At 45.5% G+C, this 23883-nt stretch overlaps 11 pseudogenes; all 11 read left to right on the top strand.

Moving 5' to 3' along the window:
* Positions 1-326: 326 nt before the first annotated feature.
* LOC143999282 (5S ribosomal RNA) lies at positions 327-445 on the top strand (annotated as a pseudogene).
* A 103-nt stretch (positions 446-548) lies between these two features.
* Positions 549-667, top strand: LOC143998650 (5S ribosomal RNA; annotated as a pseudogene).
* Positions 668-766: 99 nt separating this feature from the next.
* LOC143999042 (5S ribosomal RNA) lies at positions 767-885 on the top strand (annotated as a pseudogene).
* A 148-nt stretch (positions 886-1033) lies between these two features.
* Positions 1034-1152, top strand: LOC143998791 (5S ribosomal RNA; annotated as a pseudogene).
* Positions 1153-3773: 2621 nt separating this feature from the next.
* LOC143998445 (5S ribosomal RNA) lies at positions 3774-3892 on the top strand (annotated as a pseudogene).
* A 920-nt stretch (positions 3893-4812) lies between these two features.
* Positions 4813-4931, top strand: LOC143999109 (5S ribosomal RNA; annotated as a pseudogene).
* A 99-nt stretch (positions 4932-5030) lies between these two features.
* Positions 5031-5149, top strand: LOC143999040 (5S ribosomal RNA; annotated as a pseudogene).
* A 148-nt stretch (positions 5150-5297) lies between these two features.
* Positions 5298-5416, top strand: LOC144000020 (5S ribosomal RNA; annotated as a pseudogene).
* Positions 5417-6501: 1085 nt separating this feature from the next.
* LOC143999078 (5S ribosomal RNA) lies at positions 6502-6620 on the top strand (annotated as a pseudogene).
* A 100-nt stretch (positions 6621-6720) lies between these two features.
* Positions 6721-6839, top strand: LOC143999336 (5S ribosomal RNA; annotated as a pseudogene).
* A 100-nt stretch (positions 6840-6939) lies between these two features.
* On the top strand, positions 6940-7058 carry LOC143999548 (5S ribosomal RNA; annotated as a pseudogene).
* Positions 7059-23883: the final 16825 nt, after the last annotated feature.

Below are 23883 nucleotides of genomic sequence, written 5' to 3'. Positions count from 1 at the left end.
AGACCGCCAGGGTCTATGTTGTTGGCGTTGACCTGTTTTTTTTTCACTTTTTTCCCAAGATGACCATCTTGGCATTTGTCAAGAGGGTTGAGAGTGTCTGAATAGAACACCTATGGCCACATCACCCTGAAAGCGCACAATCTCATCTGATCTCAGAGGCCTAGCAGTGTATGGCCTGGTTAATACCTGTATGGGAGACCATCTGTGAATACCAGGTGCCGTAGGCTTCTTTTTATGTTGTTGGTGTTGACCTGTTTATTTTCGCTTGTTTCCCAAGGTGACCATCTTGGCTTTTAAAAAGAGGGTCGAGAGTGCCTAAAGAGATCACCTACGGCCCCATCACCCTGAAAACACCCGATCTTGTCTGATCTCGGAGGCTAAGCCGTGTTGGGCCTGGTTAATACCAGGATAGGAGAACGTCTGGGAATAACAGGTGCCGTAGGCTTCTTTTTATGTTATTGACCTTGACCTGTTTTTTTTTTTTCACTTGTTTCCCAAGGTGACCATCTTGGCATTTGTCAAGAGGGTTGAGAGTGCCCGAAGAGATCACCTACGGCCCCATCACCCTGAAAGCGTCCAATCTCGTCTGATCTCGGAGGCTAAACAGTGTCAGGCCTGGTTAGTACCTGGATGGGAGACCGCCTGGGAATACCAGGTGCCATAGGCTTCTTTTTATGTTGTTGGCTTTGACCTGTTTTTTTCGCTTGTTTCTGAAGGCGACCATCTTGGCGTTTGTCAAGAGGGTTGGGCGTGTCTTGAAGAGAATGCTTACGGCCACATCACCCTGAAAGCACCCGATCTCGTCTGATTTCAGAGGCTAAGCAGTGTCAGGCCTGGTTAGTACCTGGATGGGAGACTGCCTGGGAAGACCAGGTGCCATAGAAGGATCTGGCCTGGTTAGTGTCTTGATTGGGAATACCGGATGCCGTAGACTTCTTTTTATGTTGTTGGCTTTGACCTGTTTTTTTTAGCTTTTTTCCCAAGGTGAGCATCTTGGCCTTTGTCAAGAGGCTTCAGAGTGCCCAAAGAGAGTGCCTACAGCCAAATCACCCTGAGAGAGCCCAATCTCATCTGATCTCGGAGGCTAAGCAGCGATGGGCCTGGTTAGTACCTGGACGGGAGACAGCCTGGGAATACCAGGTGCCGTAGGCTTCTCATTATGTTGTCGGCGTTGACCTGTGTTTTTTCCCTTTTTTCCCAAGGTGACCATCTTGCCATTTGTCAAGAGGGTTGAGAGTGCACAAAGAAATTGCCTACGGCCACAACACCCTTAAAGCACCCAATCTCGTCTGGTCTCAGAGGCTAAGCAGGGTTGGGCCTGGTTTGTACCTGGATGGGAGACCGCCTGGGTTTTCCAGATGCCGCAGGCTTCTTTTTATGTTGTTGGTGTTGACCTGTTTTTTTTCGCTTGTTTCCCAAAGTGATCATCTTGGCATTTGTCAAGAGGGTAGAGAGTGCTTAAAGAGATCGCTTACAGCAGCATCACCCTGAAAGCACCCTATCTCTTCTGATCTCGGAGGCTAAGAAGGGTTGGGCCTAGTTAGTACTTGAATGGGAGACGGCCTTGGAATACCAGGTGCCGTATTCTTCTTTTCATGTTGTTGGCGTTGACCTTTTTTTTTTCGCTTGTTTCCCAGGGTGACTATCTTGGCATTTTTCAAGAGGGATGAGAGTGCCCAAAGAGATTGCCTATGGGCACATCACCCTGAAAGCACCCAATCTCCTCTGATCTCAGAGGCTAGAAAGGGTCGTGCCTTGTTAATACCTGGATGGGAGACCGCCTGGGAATACTAGGTGCTGTAGGCTTCTTTTTATGTTGTTGGCGTTGACTTGATTTTTTGTTTGCTTCCCAAGGTGACCATCTTGGCGTTTGTCAAGAGGGTTGAGCGTGCCTGAAAAAAATCTACTATGGCTGCATCACCCTGAAGGAGCCCAATCTCATTTGATCTCAGAGGCTAAGCAGGGTTGGGACCTGGTTAGTACCTGGATGGGAGACCGCCTGGGATTTCTCAATGCCATAGGCTTTTTTTTTAAGTTGTTGCTTGATTCCCAAGGTGACCATCTTGGCGTTTGTCAAGAGGGTTGAAAGTGCCTGAAGGGATTGCCTACGGGCAATCTTAGAAGTTGGCAGTAGGCAGGCCATGGATCCTCCCTCTCCGGCCAGATCTGCTCTCACAGGGTCCAATTTACCATGCTGCTTTTACACAGTCTGAATTTGACGGTTTGGCTGCTGAGACCCACATTCTGAGAGACCGTGGGCTTTCGGGGCCAGTCCTTTCTACTCTGGTCAATGCCAGAAAGCCGGCCTCCAGGCTTATTTACTACAAAATCTGGAGGGCATATGTTTCCTGTTGTGAACTCAGGGAATGTCATCCTAGAAAGTATGTCATTAGCAGGATCTTGGCCTTCCTCCAGTCAGGCCTAGAAATGAATTTGGCCATAAGCACTATCAAGGTGCATATTTCGGCCTTGTCAGTGTTTTTTCAGAAACCACTTGCATCACATTCCCTGGTGCGGGCTTTCATCCAGGGGGCTATGCGGATAAGGCCGCCAGTCAAACCTCCGGTATGCCCATGGGATCTGAATTTGGTTCTCTCAGCTTTGCAGGGGCAACCTTTTGAACCTTTGCATCAGGCTTCGTTAGTTCTTTTGACTAAAAAATTGGTTTTCTTGGTAGCCATATCCACGGCTAGAAGAGTGTCAGAACTAGCAGCTCTCTCCAGTAAAGAACCGTATCTAATTATTCATAAGGACCTGGTGGTAATGCGTCCCAACAGGTCCTTTCTGCCTAAGGTGGTTTCAGGATTCCATTTGAATCAAGATGTAAGCCTACCATCCTTTTTTCTGGACCCACAGTCTGCAGAAGAAGAATCTTTGCACACTTTGGATGTGGTAAGGGCAATCAGTATTTATCTTCAGGCAACTGCACAGATAAGGAAAACTGATTGCTTATTTATTTTGCCGGAAGGCCCTAGGAAGGGTCAGGTGGCATCAAAATCCACTCTCTCATGGTGGATTAGACAGATTATTTCTCAGGCCTATAGTGTTAAAGGGAAGATCCCTCCTTTTCAAGTAAAAGCACACTCAACTAGGGCTGTAAGTGCTTCTTGGGCAGTGCATCACCAGGCCTCCCTGGCTCAGATCTGTAAGGCTGCAACTTGGTCATCAGTCCACATATTCACCAGATTCTATCAGGTGGATGTCAGAGGGCAAGAGGATATCGCCTTTGGGCGCAGTGTACTGCAGGCTGCAGTTTAGGTCCTCCGGTCCTTGGCGGTCTATATATTATGATCTGTGTCTCCCTCCCCTCAATCTGAGCATTGCTTTGGGACATCCCACTATGTAATGAAGCTCCTGTGTCCCCTGATGTATGATCAAGAAAATAGGATTTTTATACACAGCTTACCTGTAAAATCCTTTTCTTGAGAGTACATCACGGGACACAGGGCTCCCACCCCTCTTGGGTTTTACGTGGTTTCCTATTGCTTTGCTACAAAACTGAGGTGCCTCCCATATGGGAGGGGTAATATAGGGGAGGAATTCTCCTTAATTGGGGGTTAACCAGTGTCCAATCACCAGAGGTGCCTATATAACCCACTATGTAATGAAGCTCCTGTGTCCCGTGATGTACTCTCAAGAAAAGGATTTTACAGGTAAGCTGTATATAAAAATTCTATTTTTTATGTTGTTGGCGTTGACCTGTTTTTTTTCACTTGTTTCCCAAGATGACCATCTTGGCGTTTGTCAAGAGGGTGAGAGTGCCCAAAGAAAGTGCCTACGGCCAAATCACCCTGAAAGTGCCCGATCTTGTCTGATCTCAGAGGTTAAGCATTGTCGGGCCTGATTAGTAACTGGATGGGAGACCGACTGGGAATACCAGGTGCCGTAGGCTTCTTTTTATGCTGTTGGCGTTGACATTTTTTTTTCCGCTTGTTTCCCAAGGTGACCATCTTGGCATTTGTCAAGAGGGCTGAGAGAGCCCGAAGAAATCTCCTACGGCCACATCACCCTGAAAGCGCCCGATCTCATCTGATCTCGGAGGCTAAGCAGGGTCCGGTCTGGATAGTACCTAATTACAGGTGCCGTAGGAATCTTTTTATATTGTTGGCTTTGACCTGTTTTTTTTTCGCTTGTTTCCCAAGGTGACCATTTTAGCATCTGTCAAGAGTTTTGAGTATGTCCCGAAGCATTCGCCTAAGGCCACATCACCCTGAAAGCGCCCGATCTCAGAGGCTAAGCAGGGTCAGGGTCAGGGTCAGATGGGAGACCGCCAGGGTCTATGTTGTTGGCGTTGACCTGTTTTTTTTTCACTTTTTTCCCAAGATGACCATCTTGGCATTTGTCAAGAGGGTTGAGAGTGTCTGAATAGAACACCTATGGCCACATCACCCTGAAAGCGCACAATCTCATCTGATCTCAGAGGCCTAGCAGTGTACGGCCTGGTTAATACCTGTATGGGAGACCATCTGTGAATACCAGGTGCCGTAGGCTTCTTTTTATGTTGTTGGTGTTGACCTGTTTATTTTCGCTTGTTTCCCAAGGTGACCATCTTGGCTTTTAAAAAGAGGGTCGAGAGTGCCTAAAGAGATCACCTACGGCCCCATCACCCTGAAAACACCCGATCTTGTCTGATCTCGGAGGCTAAGCCGTGTTGGGCCTGGTTAATACCAGGATAGGAGAACGTCTGGGAATAACAGGTGCCGTATGCTTCTTTTTATGTTATTGACCTTGACCTGTTTTTTTTTTTTCACTTGTTTCCCAAGGTGACCATCTTGGCATTTGTCAAGAGGGTTGAGAGTGCCCGAAGAGATCTCCTACGGCCCCATCACCCTGAAAGCGTCCAATCTCGTCTGATCTCGGAGGCTAAACAGTGTCAGGCCTGGTTAGTAGCTGGATGGGAGACCGCCTGGGAATACCAGGTGCCATAGGCTTCTTTTTATGTTGTTGGCTTTGACCTGTTTTTTTCGCTTGTTTCTGAAGGCGACCATCTTGGCGTTTGTCAAGAGGGTTGGGCGTGTCTTGAAGAGAATGCTTACGGCCACATCACCCTGAAAGCACCCGATCTCGTCTGATTTCAGAGGCTAAGCAGTGTCAGGCCTGGTTAGTACCTGGATGGGAGACTGCCTGGGAAGACCAGGTGCCATAGAAGGATCTGGCCTGGTTAGTGTCTTGATTGGGAATACCGGATGCCGTAGACTTCTTTTTATGTTGTTGGCTTTGACCTGTTTTTTTTAGCTTTTTTCCCAAGGTGAGCATTTTGGCCTTTGTCAAGAGGCTTCAGAGTGCCCAAAGAGAGTGCCTACGGCCAAATCACCCTGAGAGAGCCCAATCTCATCTGATCTTGGAGGCTAAGCAGCGATGGGCCTGGTTAGTACCTGGACGGGAGACAGCCTGGGAATACCAGGTGCCGTAGGCTTCTCATTATGTTGTCGGCGTTGACCTGTGTTTTTTCCCTTTTTTCCATTTGTCAAGAGGGTTGAGAGTGCACAAAGAAATTGCCTACGGCCACAACACCCTTAAAGCACCCAATCTCGTCTGGTCTCAGAGGCTAAGCAGGGTTGGGCCTGGTTTGTACCTGGATGGGAGACCGCCTGGGTTTTCCAGATGCCGCAGGCTTCTTTTTATGTTGTTGGTGTTGACCTGTTTTTTTTCGCTTGTTTCCCAAAGTGATCATCTTGGCATTTGTCAAGAGGGTAGAGAGTGCTTAAAGAGATCGCTTACAGCAGCATCACCCTGAAAGCACCCTATCTCTTCTGATCTCGGAGGCTAAGAAGGGTTGGGCCTAGTTAGTACTTGAATGGGAGATGGCCTTGGAATACCAGGTGCCGTATTCTTCTTTTCATGTTGTTGGCGTTGACCTGTTTTTTTTCGCTTGTTTCCCAGGGTGACTATCTTGGCATTTTTCAAGAGGGATGAGAGTGCCCAAAGAGATTGCCTATGGGCACATCACCCTGAAAGCACCCAATCTCCTCTGATCTCAGAGGCTAGAAAGGGTCGTGCCTTGTTAATACCTGGATGGGAGACCGCCTGGGAATACTAGGTGCTGTAGGCTTCTTTTTATGTTGTTGGCCACATCACTCTGAAAGCACCCAATCTTGTCTGATCTTGGAGGCTAAGAATAGTCAGGCCTGGTTAGTACCTGGATGGGAGACCACCTGGGAATACCAGTTATTGTAGGCTTCTTTTTATGTTGTTGGCGTTGATTCGTTTGTTTTTTTCCGCTTGTTTCCCAAGGTGACCATCTTGGCATTTGTCAAGAGGGTTGAGAGTGCCCAAAGAGATCGCTTACAGCAGCATCACCCTGAAAAAGCCCTAGCTCTTCTTATCTCTGAGGCTAAGAAGGGTTGGGCCTAGTTAGTACCTGGATGGGAGATGGCGTTGGAATACCAGGTGCCGTATTCTTCTTTTTATGTTGTTGACATTGACCTGTCTTTTTTCGCTTGTATCTCAAGGTGACTATCTTGGCATTTGTCAAGAGGGTTGAGAGTGCCCAAAGAGATTGCATATGGGCAAATAACCCTGAAAGCGCCCGATCTCCTCTGATCTCAGAGGCTAAACAGGGTTGGGCCTTGCTAGTACCTGGATTGGAGACAACCTGGGAATACTAGGTGCTGTAGGCTTCTTTTTATGTTGTTGGCGTTGACTTGTTTTTGTTTTGTTTGTTTACCAAGGTGACCATCTTGGTGTTTGTCAAGAGGGTTGAGAGTGCCTGAAGAGCTTGCCTATGGCCACATAACCCTGAAAGCACCAGATCTCGTCTGATCTCAGAGACTAAACAGGGTCGGGCCTTGTTAATACCTGGATGAGAGACCACCTGGGAATACTAGGTGCTGTAGACTTCTTTTTATGTTGTTGGTGTTGACTTGTTTTTTTTTTGTTTCTTTCCCAAGGTGACCATCTTGGCGTTTGTCAAGAGAGTTGAGAGTGCCTGAAGTTATTGGCTACGGCCACATCCCCCTGAATGTGTTCCATCTCGTCTGATCTTGGAGGCTAAGCAGGGTCGGGCCTGGTTAATGCCTGGATGGCAGACCGCCTGGGAATACCAGGTGTCGTAGGCTTCTTTTTTTTTTCAAATATAATTTTTTCTCCAAACAGGGGAAGACGGTCCCCCGAGTACATAATGCAACAGAGAAATACAGAGCAAAAAGCAGCTGAACAATACTTGATACAGGTATATTCGCAACTGTGAGTCTGCCTTCCATCAATCATAATGATTCAAGGCACGGATAAAGTACTGTACCAAGATCCAGGGTCACACAAACCCCAGGTCCCTCCGGCATAATCCATCCAGAGGGGGGGGGGGTGGGGCCGTCATTCCCAATTTTCCACTTTTTCCAAAAGAGAGAGTGGGTGGAGGGGGTGAGAGATAGGGGAGGAAGGCAGAAAAGAGAAGGGGTGAAAGATCAGGAAAGGAGAAGAGGGGACGAGACACAATGGCAGCCACTGTCCAAGGGGCCAGTCAAGGAAAGCTCAGAGCATTAAGGTGATAGCAGGCGACATCCTTCCAGCGAGAATATAAAGGTATTCCAGATGTCCCAGGTTTGTTTAAAAAATTCTTGTTTACCTTGTGATGTGAGGATCAAGTCCTCCATTTTTTTTAATGTCCTCTATTTTCCTAAGCCAGTGAGTAATGAAAGGGGGGGAACATTTTTTCCAATAGAGAGGGATGCAGGATTTCGCCACATTTATCACATGCCGTAAAATTTATTTTTTTGTACTTCTTAATGGGAATCTGTCAATGGTGCAAGAGAAAGAATGCAGCCTCTTCCGGGATGGAGAGTCTGTTTATTTTTGTGTTATGCATCGGATCTCTGTCCAGAAGTCCACCAAGCTGGGGCAGGACCAAAAAATGTGGATCAACGTGCCCTCTTCTTCTCCACACCTCCAGCATATGTTCGAGGAAGAGGGGAATTATTTATGCAGCTTTGATGGTGTCAAATACCACCTGGTGAGAAGTTTAAAATTTGTCTCCTGTATCTTCGTGCACAGCGAGGTTTTGAGAGCCAAAGTGATAATGCGTTGTCTCTGTGCTGGGGAAAACGAGCAATTAAGGTCCTTTTCCCAGTTGGACAGGCAGGTTAAGTGTGGGTGATCTGTTTGAGAGAGAATGTGGACCAAAGGGCCTTCGCTCCTGCATAGAGCCTCAAACTCCGTCTGAGGGCGTGCGAAAGTTTGAGTATTGGGGATGGAATGGAAAAAATGATGTTGTTGCGCCGCTCTCCAAAAAGGCATTTGGAAAAGCCCTGTCGGATCTGTTAGGGTTGAGAAAGAAGGTCATTTTCCATCAATGACGAATTTAGACGCATGGTCTAGGTTGGAATTTCTAAGTGGGTCCCCGGTTCCAAGTTCGGATGGCCACGTATAGGGAATAGGGGGGAAGTCAAAGACGTGAGTGTGTTTTGGGTAGCGATCAGGTGACTGACTTTCAATGAAGCCCCTATAGTGGAATATGACGTCAATTCTGTGGGTAAATCCTTATAGCACCACATGGTGCTTCTTAGCGGAATTTGGGAGTGAGATTGTCCTAGTAGCACCCAGAGCTTAGAAAGTTTGTTTCCATTCCAGTCCAATACACGTCCCAGATGGGAGGCCAGGTAGTAGCATCGCAAGTCAGGGAGAACCAACCCTCCCTGTTGTTTAGACAATGTCAGCTGTGACCACTTAAGTCTGGGATTTTTGTGGGCCCAGTTAAATTGAGTGAGCAGGGATTGAGCTTGCTTAAAAAACGGGACTGGAATCTGGATCGGGAGAGCTTGGAAAAGATAGGTAAATTTAGGGAGTATGTTCATTTTAATGAGATTGCATCTCCTGAACCAGGAATGGAGGCCAGAATGCCACCCGTGAAGCAAACTGCGGATCTTAGTGACAAGGGGTGGGGGGAAGTTCAACATAAACGTATGCGCGTTGTCCTGTGGAATGTAAGTACCTAAGTACTTAAGGGCTGTATGGGTCCATTTAAATCGAAAATTGGACTACAAGTCTAGTAACGTTTGCGGGCGGACTTCGACCCCCATGGCCTCTGATTTCAAGAAGTATCCCGTATATCTGGAATTCCCGAAGGAGATTTGGCAAGGAAACTCTGGGATTCGTCAACGAGAACAGCATGTCATCTACGTAGGCAGATGTCAATAGTACCGATTTGGAGTCGCGTTATGTCTGAGTTTTGTCGAATTGTGGAGAGAAAGGGTTCCAATGACAGTGCGAATAACTGGGGCGACAGGGGGCAACCCTGTCTGGTCCCATTCCCGATGTCAAGGGGAGATGAGAGCACCCCATTCGCTTTGAGTTGAGCTGAAGGGCGTGAGTATATCTTACTTATCCATGCCAACATCCGTTCACTCAGACCTATATGGCGAAGGACCGAGAACATGAATGTCCATTTGACCCGATCAAAAGCCTTCTCGGCATCAGTACTCACGAAAAGACAAGGGGTCCCAGATGACTTTGCTTTATGGACCAGGGTAAGCACCTTAATGGTGTTGTCCCTATCTTCCCTGGTGGGAATAAAACCTAACTGGTCAATATGTATAAGGGACTGCAAGTGCTGTGCCAATCACGTGGCGAGGATTTTAGAGAATCGTTTTAGGACCGAATTTAGGAGGGAAATGGGTCTGTAGCTCCCACATAGGCCCGGGTCTTTGCCCTCCTTAGGTATCAACGAGATGTGGGCTCTAAGGGTATGCTCAGGAAAATCCCCATTCAAGCTCAGAGTATTCAATAAATTCACCAAGCGCGGGCCGAGAATAGGGAGGAAGGTCTTATAGTATTGTGCGGTATATCCGTCAGGGCCCGGAGCCTTACCCACCTTCGGAGGTCCCACGGCCATCTGGACTTCTTCCAGTGTGATCGGGTTGGTAGACCAGAACCGGTTACATATCTGTCTATATTGTCCTGTCCGGACCCTGAATCGGGCAGGTTGTAGAGATCAGAGTAGCATTTTTCAAAGACTTTGGCTATTTGGGTTGGGGTAGAGCCCCTCTGGCCATTCTCATCTATCAACTGTTGTATGTAAGAGGCAGATTTCCACTCCTTTTACTGACCTGGCAAAGATTTTTCCGCATTTGTCCCCTGATTCCTACATCAGTTTACGACAAAACTGGAGTACTGCTTTCGCTTTATAATGGAGTAGGTCAGTAATCTGGGTACGGAGTGTCCCCAATTCAATCTCTAAGGTCCGTGAGGGGGCATGTTTATGTTTCGCTTCCACAGAGGCAAGTTCACAAAACAGATTAGCAATTTGTTCCTTCCGTGTTCGTTTGATGCGTGCCCCGTGCCTGATAAGTACCCTGCGGAGTACTGACTTGTGAGCCTCCCAAATTATCCCCGGGTCGCAGTCCTGCGTTTAGTTTTCTTGGAAATAAAGGTCCAATTCCCTGGTCACATCTGCTAAAACTTCCGGTATCTGGAGGAGGCTCTCATTAAGGTGCCAGAATAGAGTCCTAGGTGAGGGGTTCCTAGAGAGGGTGTAGGTAAGGGCTACAGGAGCGTGGTCAGACCAAGTAATATGGCCGATGGAGGAAGAGCTCACCAAGTGCAGTTGGTCATGTGGAATCAAGAAGAAGTCTATCCTCAAGTATGATTTGTGAGGGGAAGAGCAAAAAGAGTAGTCCCTTTCCCCGGAGTGTTGCAGACACCAGATATCAACTAATTGGTCATTCAGTAAGCACTTAGTAATCCGCTTTCTAGAGTAAATGAGGAGCGAGGAGCAAGAGGCAGAAGTGTCAACCGATGGCGAAAGGGGACATTAAAGTCCCCACCTAATATCAACTGGCCCTCCCGAAAGTCACATCATCTGTGCAGGGTAGTTCTGAGGAATGTGTCTTGGTGATCATTGGGAGTGTACACAGTGGCAAATGTAAAAAGGAGCTCTCCAATGTGGCCCCTAAGAAAAAGATATCGGCCCCCAGGGTCCACCAGAGAATCCTGGAGAACCGAGGGGAGCCTGCTAGAGATCAGAATGGAGATTCCCTTGGTCTTAGAGGAGGGGTTAGTAGAGTGGTAGACCTTAGCGAAGGATCTTGACCGTAGAAAGGGGAGGCTAGTATTTTTAAAATGTGTTTCTTGTATAAAGGCCACATCAGTACAGGAAGTCTTCAGTTCTCACAGGAGGATCCACCGTTTTTCAGAGGAGTTCAGTCCCTTAACGTTTAGAGAGGTGACCTTGACTGAGTCTGCCATCGCTCCTCGGGGAGGGGAAGGGGGACGTCCGAGAAAAGCAAAGAAAGTTGAACCAAGGTAGGTATTGGGTAGGTAATGGATGGAGGGAACTAAGGGGGAAAAAGGAAGGGCAAATGGAAGGAAAGGTAAGGGGAAAAAGAGGCCGGGCACCTCAACCCCAGGGGGAGAGGGAAATTAAGGGTTGTCCGCACTCAACAGTACAGGAATTGTATACTAAAACAGCACAATTATGCTATAGCGTTTACCAGATGTACACTGGGTTTAAAGCGCCGTCCTACTTGGGTTGGTGGGTAGACAGGTCGGAGAGGGAGCCCCCGGATCCCAGTCTCCCCAGTCCCGGCAGTGGTAAATGTCACGTCTGATACCGGTATGCAAATAAAAGACAATCAGTAACATCATAGAACCAAAAAACAATAGTATAATTAAAACAGAGGTAGAGCATAGAACTGTCAGCACTGAGGGGTCTCCTCAGCTCGCCCTAAATGTAGGCATGCACGAGGGAGCCCGTCACAACAGAAAAGGCATCACAGAATGGGATCCACCACCCCCCGTCCCATACCCCAAAAGTACATGCAGCCCCCGAACAAATGTATTTCTCTCTTTGGCAGATTGTCCTCTTCTTACCCCCTCTCCTCCATCCACGCCCCGGGGGAAAAGGGGGAGGGAAGGGGGGAAAAGAGGGGGGTAAGGGGGGAAAGGGGGAGTGAAAGGGGGGAGGGAAGGGGGGAGGGAAGGGAAGGAGGTAAGGGAGGGAAGGGGGGAGGGAAGGAGGGGCAGCAAAGGAGAGGGGACAAACATGCGGAAAGGTCAAGTCCTTTAGCGTGCTCACACCAGCAACCACCCTGACCCCATAAGTTTCAACTCCTCCCCTCCATGGTCACCACATGAAGATGAAAGAGGAGCAGCCCTGGTCGGTGCATGGAGAATCCGGCAGGCAAGGGGCTGGGGCCACCATCCCTCCATCCAACGGGAGACTTCACCCGAGCAGCAGTTCTGGGGCCCGCCAATTAGTGTCTCTCCTGCATCACCATCGGGGGCTGTGTAGAGCATCCAGAGGGAGGCTGGGACCGCCAAAACAGTAAGGGGTAAATCCTCCAGGGGGGTCCAGAGTCAAACTGGAGGGAAGCAGTGTCTCGCACCAATAGGCTCAATAAATAAGTCATCCAGGGTGTCCCCGAAAGCTGCAGAAGGCAATCTCGGCAAAGAGTAGGTGGGGGCCAGAGGGGGGACGAGGGGCGCAACCAGGGAGAGGGGACACATATGCGGGAATGTCAAGCCCTTCCAGTACAGCGCACTAGGTATCACTCAGACCCCCCAAAGTGCAACTCCCCCCTCTAAGGTCAAGACTCCAGAAGGGAAGATGAGCCGCCCTGGTCTGTACATGAAAGAACCTGCTGCCAAGGGGTTGGGGCCATCATCCCTTCCTCCAATGGGAGATGCCACCTGTCAAGTGGTGCCCCTCCGACAATGTCGTCGGGGTATATGTGGAGCATCCAGGGGGAGGCAGGGACCACCCAAACAGTGAGGGGTAACGCCTCCAATGGGGACCGGTGTCAGACAGGAGGATAGCGGTGTCTTGTACAAGTTGGTTAATTAGACAAGTCATCCAGTATGTTCCTGTGAGCAGCGGAAGGAAAGGTCGGTAAGGATTATGAATGGGTGGGGGCCAGGGAGTGCATAAAACTGCCACCAGATGACCGGGGCAGAGAGGGCAAGGGGATGAAAGTCGGATCTGGTAGGTGGGGGGGGGGTGAGGAGTCTCACTCATATTACTCACGTTGGCCATCCCTTGAAGCTGAGCTCTCTGCATACCCAGGATGTTCTTCTGTATAATCTAGCCTATCTGTATACATTAGCCTGTCTTTTGTACACATTAGCCTCTCTGTATCAACTAGCCGGTCTTCTGTATACACTAGTCCGTCCCTAGCTTGTCTTTTATACACATAGTCTCTCGGTATACCCCGTCTTTCTGTATACATCTTTATACCCTAGCCTCTATGTATAATCTTGCCTCTCATTATACCCCAGCCTGTATTCTGTTTACCCAATTTTGTCTTTTATATAAACTAGCCTGTCTACTGTATAACGTAGCTTCTCATTATACCCCGGCCTCACTGTCAGCTTGTCTCTGTACACTAGCCTCTCTGTTTTCCCTAGTCTCTCTGTTTAAAATAGCCTCTCTGTATACACTAGTCTGTCCGTATACTTTAGCAAGTCTGCACACACTAGCCTCTTTGTGTAAAACAGCCTCTCCCTCAGTATAACCTCGCCTCCATCTCTGCATATCCAGTACGTTCTTCTGTATAATCTAGCCTGTCTTTTGTACACATTAGCCTCTCTGTATAAACTAGCTGGTCTTCTGTATACACTATTCCGTCTGTATACACTAGCAAGTCTGTGTAACCCGGTCTCTCTCTCCCTAGAAAACACCAACCCTGACCCTGACAGAGGAGGAGGGTTTAATAGTCCCTCAGACTCCTCCCACAAATACGGGCTGGCCTGCGGCCAGCCTTCCCACTTGTAATCGGAGTCTTCAAGTGGGAAATGCGATATTACTTAACCACTTCCCACCCGGCCAATGCACATATACGGCCGGGTGGGAGCCGTCTACTTCTGATAGGACGTTCAGGAATGTCAATCAGGGCTCTGTGATTGGCCCTCCTGATCACATGACGGCCGTGTCCAATCACGGCCGTCATGTGATGTAAACAAACAGCCGGTTGCTAGGCAATCGGCTCCTCCTCTCCTCACACAGAAGTCATCGCTGAGGAGAGGAGAGTAGATTGCTGCAGCCGGCTGATGATCAGTGAGTATGAGCTGTTTTTTACAGCTTTTTACTCACTGATCTTCAGTCTAGTGTAAACACACAACACACCACACAGTGTAAACACAGTCCCCACATATGTCCCCATAACACACATGTCCCCAAAACATACATGTCCCCAAAAAATAAAAACACATGTCCCTAATAATAAAAACATGTCCCCCACATATGTCCCACTAAAATCACTTGTCCCAATGATTATGTGCACACATATGTACGTGATCACCTGCACACATATGTACATGATCATTTGCGTACATATGTCCGTGATCACACAAACCAATTATTATACACTTAACGGATTTTTTTTTACCAAAAACATGTAGCAGAATACATTTTGGCTTAAATTTATGACAAAATTTGATTTTATTGGATTTCTTTTAAAATAGAAAAAAGAAAATATTGTTTTTTTTCCAAATTTCCGCTTTTTTGCGCTTATATCGCAAAAAATAAAAAAAGGAGTCGTGAATAAATACCACCAAAATAAATCTCTATTTGTGCGAACAAAATGATAAAAATTTCATTTGGGTACAGTGTAGCATGACCGCGCAATTGTCACTGAAAGCGCTAGAGCGATGAAAGCTGAAAATTGGGCTGGGAAGGAAGGGGGCGAAAGTGCCCTGTATTGTAGTGGTTAAGAACCAAGGCCTGAGGTGTGCCATGGCCTGGATGGTCAGTATGCTTGAAAAGAGGGCAAAAAGACACAAGTATAGGTGGAAAAGGAAAGGTAAAGATCCCATCCATAAAATGACATATGCCCAAACGCCAACTGTAAGTTACCGCTGTGAGAGTAGAACCCACCGACTCTTGACCTGAAGATGAGAAGGAACCCCTTAAGAGCCTGCAAGCTACGCAAACCCAAATGAATGTCCCGTGAAGGATAGGATGAGCCTGATGCCCAAGGTAACCCAGACATGAGAATGAACTTCTTGTGAATGAGAGGATACGTGGGGAAAAGGGAGCAAGGGCTGACCCAAAGAACCCTACAAGAAGATGGCTGAGCAGACTGAAAAAACCCAACACAAGACTGCCTGGGGTATACAGTGAGGCTATTATAATTGGAATGAGGCTGGGGTAATAAGATTGGCTTGGGTATACGGCGAGGTAGACCCTAGAAAAGAAACAGAAATCAGAAAAGTCAAACAAGGTAATACAGATAGGCTAATGTTATTCCCCTGAGCCTGGTGTATACAGAAGAATGGCTAGTGTATACAGAGAGGCTAGTGTGTACAGATGACAAGCTATTGTTTACAGATAGGCTTGTGTATACAGAAGAGAGTCTGGGGAATTCAGTGAGGCCAGTGTATGCAGAGAGGCTGGGACACCGAGACTATTGTAAAAAGAAGGCAGGCTAGTGTATATAGGTTACGGGCACGTGTATACAGAAGACAGAGAGGCTAGTCTATATAGAGGGACTGGTGTACACAGAAAGATTACTGTATACAGAAAGGCTAGCGTGTACAGAAGACATGACTTTATTTTTTGCTAATGCAACTACATCTAAATCATGTAAAGAGTTACAGTGCTTTTTTCATATTTGGTGCTGTTAAAAGGTCAGTAGTGTGTTGTCAGTGGTGATATCAATGTGACAGTTAATGTAGAGAACTACATATATAAAAAATAGAGCAAAAGAGTGCTAAGTTTATTTTGTTAAGTCATTGACTGATAGACGTTAAGTAATTGGCCGTTATTGGTTTGGCAGTACATGGTTTATTTTGATGTAAGATAGTTTTATTCTCTACCTATAGCCGAGTTTTAGACGACTTTATTATTAGCATTAGTCGCATTAATCATATTTATTATGCAGAGTGTAAGTATTGTAGTGAGACGATATTGCTTTTGAAATATTTGTATTATTATACATAGCATTGTTAGTAGACCAATAGGACAATTTACATGGCTTAATATTGCAGAGCGTAATTTAACAGGAAAGAAATCCAAAGCGTTAGTTGCAGTAGCTTCATAAAACTGAGAAATCGTTGCATTATTCTAAATGTAAAAGTTGTTCCGGTAGCACTGAGAAGACTGATATTAGATGAGTGATCTACCCATTCCGTTTACTATTGCAGAGAGATACCGGTGAAATGTTAATATCTTAATATTTATTGCTGCGTGTAAGGTAGAAATAAGATGGTTTTGTGTGAGTTGGTTTACCAGGATATAGAGATCGTAATCTGGTTATTCTAATAATAAATATAGCAAAATAACACAGATTAATATTGAGACAGTATATACAAGTCGAGTTTAAGTGGAAATACAGGAAATGACAGCAACGACGTGTGTAGGTTTTTATCAATCGGGTTCATTACGTGTCTTTAATAATGTAGTAAATATACCCCAAATATAGCATAAGGATAAGAAAGGAAAATAACTGGCAGAGCATGACATGGCAAAAAGACAAACTGCATTAGAAATGTGAATGTGAATTAGAGATGAAATGTCAATCCCCATTGGTAACCATTAATAAAGTTAACACGGCTACGTACAGCAAAGTTTGAGCTAAGCAGCTAAATATTCCTTTATATTGCAGAGCTTAAGTATTGCAGTTGAAAAGAGATCGGAAGCGTTTTTTGCAGTAGCTTCAAAATGACTGAGAAATCATTTCATTACTCTAAATGAAAAAGTTATCCCGGTAGCACTGAGTGGACTGATATTAGATGAGTTATCGTTGTAATACAAATTCAGTTTCCTATAGCAGAGAGATACCAGCTAAATGTAAGAAGAGCAATTGAACTGTTCACATCGGTAGCATTACATTACTCTTAATATGTGAAGCGTGTAAAGAAGCAAAAGATGGTTTTGTATTATCCTAAAAGTAGCAGTATACGTAATAAAGGTGGATTTAGACATAGCAAACCCTATAATCTAATTTAACAAAATTAGAAAGGATAATATTGAGACAGTATAAACAGGTCGAGTTTAAGTGGAAATACACAAAATATCTAGCTTACCTTTACATTGTTCAATAGAGCCTTGCAAAGTAATACCAAGTTAGAATATCGGACTAGCAATTAGATGAGATGATTGCTGTAATCATAAAATATCAGCAACTTGTCTTTAAGGATGAGAAAGTATAATAACCGGAAAAGTATGAAATTTTAAAGAGACAAATTGCATTAGAGATGTGAGATAGACATGAAATGTCAATCCCCATTGGTTACTTACATGAAACCATTAATACAGTTAACGCGGCTACATACAGCAAAGTGTGAGCTAAGCAGCTAAAGGGTATACATTATTTAAGAGTAAATTAACGTAGCTTGTAAATTCCAACGTGTAAATCGTTCCATTAATTTTGTTACGCACGAAGAAACATTTCTCCGTTTCCACTGGTTATCCGCATAATGTATCAGTAACCCTGAAAATTAATAGTGATAGACAGTTTACAATAGGATGTATGCTTGATGTGAATGTAAAATAGTTGCATTATGTGTTATTAATGTAATCAAACTTTATTGCTATCCTTTGCTACTGCAACCACTTTCTCACATTTTGCTGCTTTTAAAAAATGTGTTGCCAGTGTTATGTGTTACAAATGGTTATCAGTGTGACAGTTGAAGTAATATACAAAATAGAGTCAGAAAGAGAATCCTATTGCATAGGGGTAGAGAGATGGTTGCATTATTCTTAATGTGCCGGCTTTAAAAGGTTTACATTACTCATAATATGTGCAGCATGTCTGGTAGCAAATGGATGGTTTTGTGAACATTTTGCATTACCGTACAATTAGCGGTAGACCTCATCGAAGTGAATAGATTTAACTGGTTTTGAGATAGTACTCTCTATTTCTAATAATAAATAAAGCAAAATAAGTCAGGATGGTGTGTCGTCAGTGGTGATATCAAAGTGACAGTTGATGTGGAGAATTACAAATATGCAAAAGAGTGCAAAGTTTATTTTGTTAAGTCATTGACTGATAAGTAATTTTTTAAGTTATTGGCCGTTATTGTTTTGGCAGTACATGGTTTATTTTGATGTATGATAGTTTTATTGCATGCTTGATGTGGGTGATTAAAATCGTGTAGTCTATATTTAGCATAAGAATGAAAAGGCATAACATGGCAATGAGACAAACTCCATTAGAGATGCGAACTAGATGAAATGATGAAATGTGTCTGTATATCCAAGATTGTCTATTGTTATCACTTAGCCTACCCTCTAAATTCACTAGCCTCTCTATATACACGAGCATGTTTTCTGTTTCTGTATACATTACTCTGTCTTCTTTACACCCTGGCCTGTCTTCTATATACACTCTGTTATACACTAGTTTCTCTGTATACACTAGCCGGTCTTCTGCATACAAAAGCCTGTCTTCGGTATACACTAGCCTATTTTCTGAATACACTAGCCCGTCTTCTGTATGCCCTAGCCTGTCTTCTGTAAACATTAGTCTCTCTGTATAAACTAGCATCTCTCTATACCCCAAACTGTCCTCTGTAAACACTTGTCTCTCTTTATAGCCTGTCTAGCCTTTCATCTGTACACACTAGCTTCTCTGTATACACTAAAGAGGCTTCTATATAAAATAGCTTCACTGTATGCACTAGCCTCTCTGTATAATCTAGCCTTTATTCTGTATTCACTAGCCTTTCTTCTGTATGCTGTAGTCTTCTATATATACTAGCTTCTCTGTACACCCTTGCATCTCTATAAACACTGTGTAAACTAGCCAGTCTTATTTACACACTCGCCGACTGTATACACTAGACTCTCTGAATACCTAGCCTATGTTCTGAATACACTAGCCCGTCTTCTGTCTTCTGTATGCCCTCTCTGTATAAACTAGCATCTCTCTATACCCCAAACTGTCCTCTGTAAACACTTGTCTCTCTTTATAGCCTTTCTAGCCTTTCTTCTGTACACACTAGCTTCTCTGTATACACTAAACAGGCTTCTATATAAAATAGCTTTACTGTATGCACTAGCCTCTCTGTATAATCTAGCCTCTCTTTATACCCTAGATAGTGTTCTGCATACACTAGCCTCTCCGTAGAAGCCAGCCTTTATTCTGTATTCACTAGCCTTTCTTCTGTATGCTGTAGTCTTCTATATATACTAGCTTCTCTGTACACCCTTGCATCTCTGTAAACCCTGTGTAAACTAGCCAGTCTTATGTATACACTCGCCGACTGTATACACCAGACTCTCTGAATACACTAAACCCTCTGTATACTACATCCTGTCTTCTGTATACACTAGACTGTAAAAATTAGCTAGAATACACCAGCCTGTCTTCTGTACCCACTAGACTCTCTGTATAAACTACCCAGTCTTCTGTATACACTATCAGCTTTGATGTATACCCAAGCCTATCTTCTGTATATGCACTGTCCTTTCTGTATACACTCGACTCTCTCTTTACACTAATCTCTCTATATACACTAACATCTTTGTATATACTAGCCTCTCTTTAAACTAGCCTCTCTGTGTACCCCAGCCTCACTGTTTACTCTAGCATCTCTGTATACTCAAGCCTATCTGCATGCACGAGTCTGTATTCTGTATTCACTAGCGTTTCTTCTGTATGCTGTAGTCTTCTTTATATACCAGCTGCTCTGTACACCCTTGCATCTCTGTAAACACTGTGTAAACTAGCCAGTCTTATTTATACACTCGCCGACTGTATACACTAGACTCTCTGAATACCTAGCCTATGTTCTGAATACACTTGCCCGTCTTCTGTCTTCTGTATGCCCTCTCTGTATAAACTAGCATCTTTCTATACCCCAAACTGTCCTCTGTAAACACTTGTCTCTCTTTATAGCCTGTTTAGCCTTTCTTCTGTACACACTAGCTTCTCTGTATACACTAACCAGGCTTCTATATAAAATAGCTTCACTGTATGCACTAGCCTCTCTGTATAATCTACCCTCTCTTTATACCCTAGAGAGTGTTCTGCATACACTAGCCTCTCCGTAGAAGCCAGCCTTTATTCTGTATTCACTAGCCTTTCTTCTGTATGCTGTAGTCTTCTATATATACTAGCTTCTCTGTACACCCTTGCATCTCTATACACCAGACTCTCTGAATACACTAAACCCTCTGTATACCACAGCCTGTCTTCTGTTTACACTAGACTTTAAAAACTAGCTAGAATACACCAGCCTGTCTTCTGTATCCACTAGATTCTCTGTATACACTACCCAGGCTTCTGTATACACTGTCAGCTTGGATGTATACCCAAGCCTGTCTTCTGTATACACTAGTCTCTCTATATGCACTGTCCTATCTGTATACACTCGACTCTCTCTATACACCAACATCTTTGTATATACTAGCCTCTCTTTAAACTAGCCTCTCTGTGTACCCCAGCCTCACTGTTTACTCTAGCATCTCTGTATACTCAAGCCTATCTGCATACACGAGTCTGTATTCTGTATACACTAGCCTCTCTTTAAACTAGCCTCTCTGTATACCCCAGAATAACTGTATACTATAGCCTCTCTGTATACACTAGCATTTCTGTACACATCACCTTATCTGTATTCACTAGCCTCTCTGTATACCCCAGCCTGCCTCTCTCTATACACTAGCTTTTCTTCTGAATATAATAGTCTCAGTCTCTCTTTATAACCAAGCCTGTTTTCTCTATACATTAGCATGTGTCCTGTATACACTAGCCTGTCTTCTTTATTCTCTAGCCTACCTTCTGTATACCTTAGCCTCTCTGTATAAACTAGCCTTCCTTCTATATACACTGCCATATATGAGGTAAACAAAGAGTCTAGTGTACATAAACGACAGGCTAGAGTATAAAGAGAGGATAGGGTATACAGAAGAAAGCCTAGTGTATACAGAACACAGGCTAGTACCCTGAGCCTGGGTGAGAGAGGATGAGGAGCATTAGGAGGGCTTGGTCTCTCACATCCGACCAAGCCATGATGTGGCTCAACACATCCAGCTGCCGAAAATAAGGACAAGCGTGGGAGGCACACAACACCCACTGTAACAGTGCTAGGTTCCTGCATTACAGAAACAGAACACCAGCAATAAGGGGTATCTTCAGGTGTATACTGTGCAGGAGGCACACAACACCCACTCTAACTTCTGCACTGCCGATGCCTGTATTGCAAAAATTGAACACCAGTAATAAAGGGTAGCTTCAGGTGTGTACTGTGCAGGAGGCACATAACACCCACTGTAACAGTGCTAGGTTCCCAAGCAGTAAAGACACTGTCCCTGCCTATCGTCCTCTTTCCCTGACCGCCGCAACACACTATACAAGGCCGCCGCGCTGGCTGCCTTATATAGTGTGGGGTGTGTACTAAACCCCCTTGAGCTATAATTGGCCACAGGAATACTGCCTGTGGTCAATTGTGGCTCTCCTCTCAGAGGATGTCACATCTGTTCTTATTATATAGAACTTATTATGCTCCTCGTAAACTTTTTCAATTTGGCCGAACGGCCGGACGCAAGTTGCCCCCGGTGCGGGAACATGGGGGGAGACATGATGCACATGTTTTGGAGATGCCCGAAGTTGATCTGCTACTGGACGGAGGTGACAGGAACCATTGATCGGGTGTTTGGAACCTCCACCAGGATGGAGGCGAAGTATTGTCTCCTGGGATTAGTTGAAGGAGTTGGAAACCCGGGAAGCAGCCAGATGGCAGTTCTGAGATGCCTATTTCAGGCAAGTAAACTGATTGCCCAACCCTGCTTAGCCTCCAATGTTGGCATTGACTTGTTTTTTTTAGCTTGTTTCCCAAGATCACCATGTTGGCGTTTGTCAAGATGGTTGAGAGTGCCCAAAGAGATCGCCTATGGCCCCATCCCCTTGAAAGTGCCCGATCTTGTCTGATCTCGGAGGTTAAGCATTGTCGGGCCTGATTAGTAACTGGATGGAAGACCGACTGTGAATACCAGGTGCCGTATGCTTATTTCTTGATCATACATCACGGGACACAGGATCATTACATAATGAGTTATATAGGCACCTCTGGTGATGGGACACTGGTTAACCCCCAATTAAGGAGAATTCCTTCCCTATATAACCCCTCCCATATGGGAGGCACCTAATTTTTCCCTTTGCCAGTGGTGGTTTGTCACATAAAACATGTGCTATGAAGAAAGTTCTGTGCAGGTCCCTGCGGGGGCCTAAGGGCTACAACAAACCGGATCCATATCTCGGGCCGATATTTTGACTCCCAAGATGATATGGTACCCGGGCCTCATCATCTGAAGAAACGAGGTTTTGCCTGTAAGTCCTCTCCTATTGGAAGACTGGGCTCTGGGAAAACCAGACTTACTGTACTATTTACATAGTGGCACGAAAGTTTCTGGCAGAGTCTTTTACAAGGTCCAGGTAGGAGGTTCTTCTGAGAAGGAACCCCAAAAAAAACCTGAAGGTTGGCACAACTCTGCCCGCCGTGATGGGTGAAGGCTGGAATCTGTCTGTTTTCAGCAATTCCTGCGGCGAGGACAGGTAAGGGAAGTTAATCCTGTATAAATTATATTATGGATTTCTTCATTGAGTAGTTGTATGTCTTACTTGGTTTCCACCACTAGGGGGAGTAAGAGCAGCCTGATGCATACTTACATGCCTTTCAGATACACACGCTCAGTGAAGCCTGGTTCTCCCAGATGACTCATGTCTCCACTGCAATCTCAGCCACAATGAAGGTAATACGTAGTCTGGGGGTCCCAGACAGCTCCGATGGCAATTCCCTTCCCCCCTGGATACCGGCAGTCCTCGTGCACGCACACCAAGCACGCTTCCGTGCTAATGGAGGAGGCGGGAGTGTGTTTGCGAGCCGCGTCGTTCGGTGTGCACGGCGCTGTACTGCGCAGTTTTACAGCCCAGAGCGTCAGGGGGCTGTAAGTGGAGACACAGGAGCTGTGGGCAGTAAGCATCCCAAGGGATTGGATCCAGGCAAACCTAAGACAAACCTACTCAGCATCAGGTTGTGCAGTTTAAGCATATGTATTTATTGTGAGACTTTAAGCACAACAGTGATTGCACTTTGTACTAGTACCTCTGCTTTGTAGCTTAGGACTATGTCTCCTTGTAAGAGGGTCTCAGGGGGAGATAACAAGGACACTGGTAAGTCACCGCCTAGGTCTAGGGGTTCTAAAAATGCCTGTAGGTTACCATCCCCCCCCTGCAAGACTGGAGTCAGCCTCACAGGATGAGTCAGTGCCCCTGTCAGGATTTGCAGCCTCTCCTGATATTTCAGCCCCGGTATACATCACTGAGGACTCCCTTAGGGCTACATTGGAAGGTTTTGAAGGGAGAATCATGAATTTTATTTCAGCTTCCCTGAAAGAAAGCAGGAAAAGGGGTAGATCCCCTCCCTCTGCTGAGATTCCTCTTTCAGATGACACTTCTGACAATGAGGAGAGATCCCTATCTTGGGACAGGTATCTTGAGCAGTCGGATGAATCAGAGGAAGAGGAGAGAGTCCCCTCCTCCCAGGCGCTCAGAAAACAGGTGCAGTATTATACTGAATTGGTGCGTACCACATTCAGAATGCCTGCTGCTGAGATCGCTACGTCCTCTGTTTCTTCCCTGGGAGTCAGGAAAATCCCACAACCTGCCTTTTCCTTTCCAATTAATCCCTTAATGGATAAATTGTTGTATGAGGATTGGGGACATCCCGATAAACTGTTTGCTCCTCCTAAAAGGTTTTCTATGCTTTATCCTCTGGAGGAAAGTTTCACCAAGAAATGGGGGGTCCCATCTGTCGATGCGGCTGTTTCTTGCGTGAATAGAAATCTGACCTGTCCTTTGGATAATGCTCAGGTATTTAAAGATCCAACTGATAAGAAGCTGGAAACATTATTAAAAGCCTCCTTTTGGGGGGGCGTGTCCTGACCATGGAGGAGTGAGGAAGTGCTTCACCTCAGCTCCGCTCCATCGCCGCACATATCAGCTGCCCTCA

This window comes from Lithobates pipiens, unplaced genomic scaffold (assembly GCF_037356315.1).
Source record: "Lithobates pipiens isolate NorthernLeopardFrog02 unplaced genomic scaffold, aLitPip1_a1.2 Scaffold_19, whole genome shotgun sequence".
NCBI classification, from domain to species: Eukaryota; Metazoa; Chordata; class Amphibia; order Anura; family Ranidae; genus Lithobates; species Lithobates pipiens.
The sequence above is the reverse complement of the archived record's forward strand: the minus strand, read 5'-3'. Positions and strand labels throughout refer to the sequence as shown.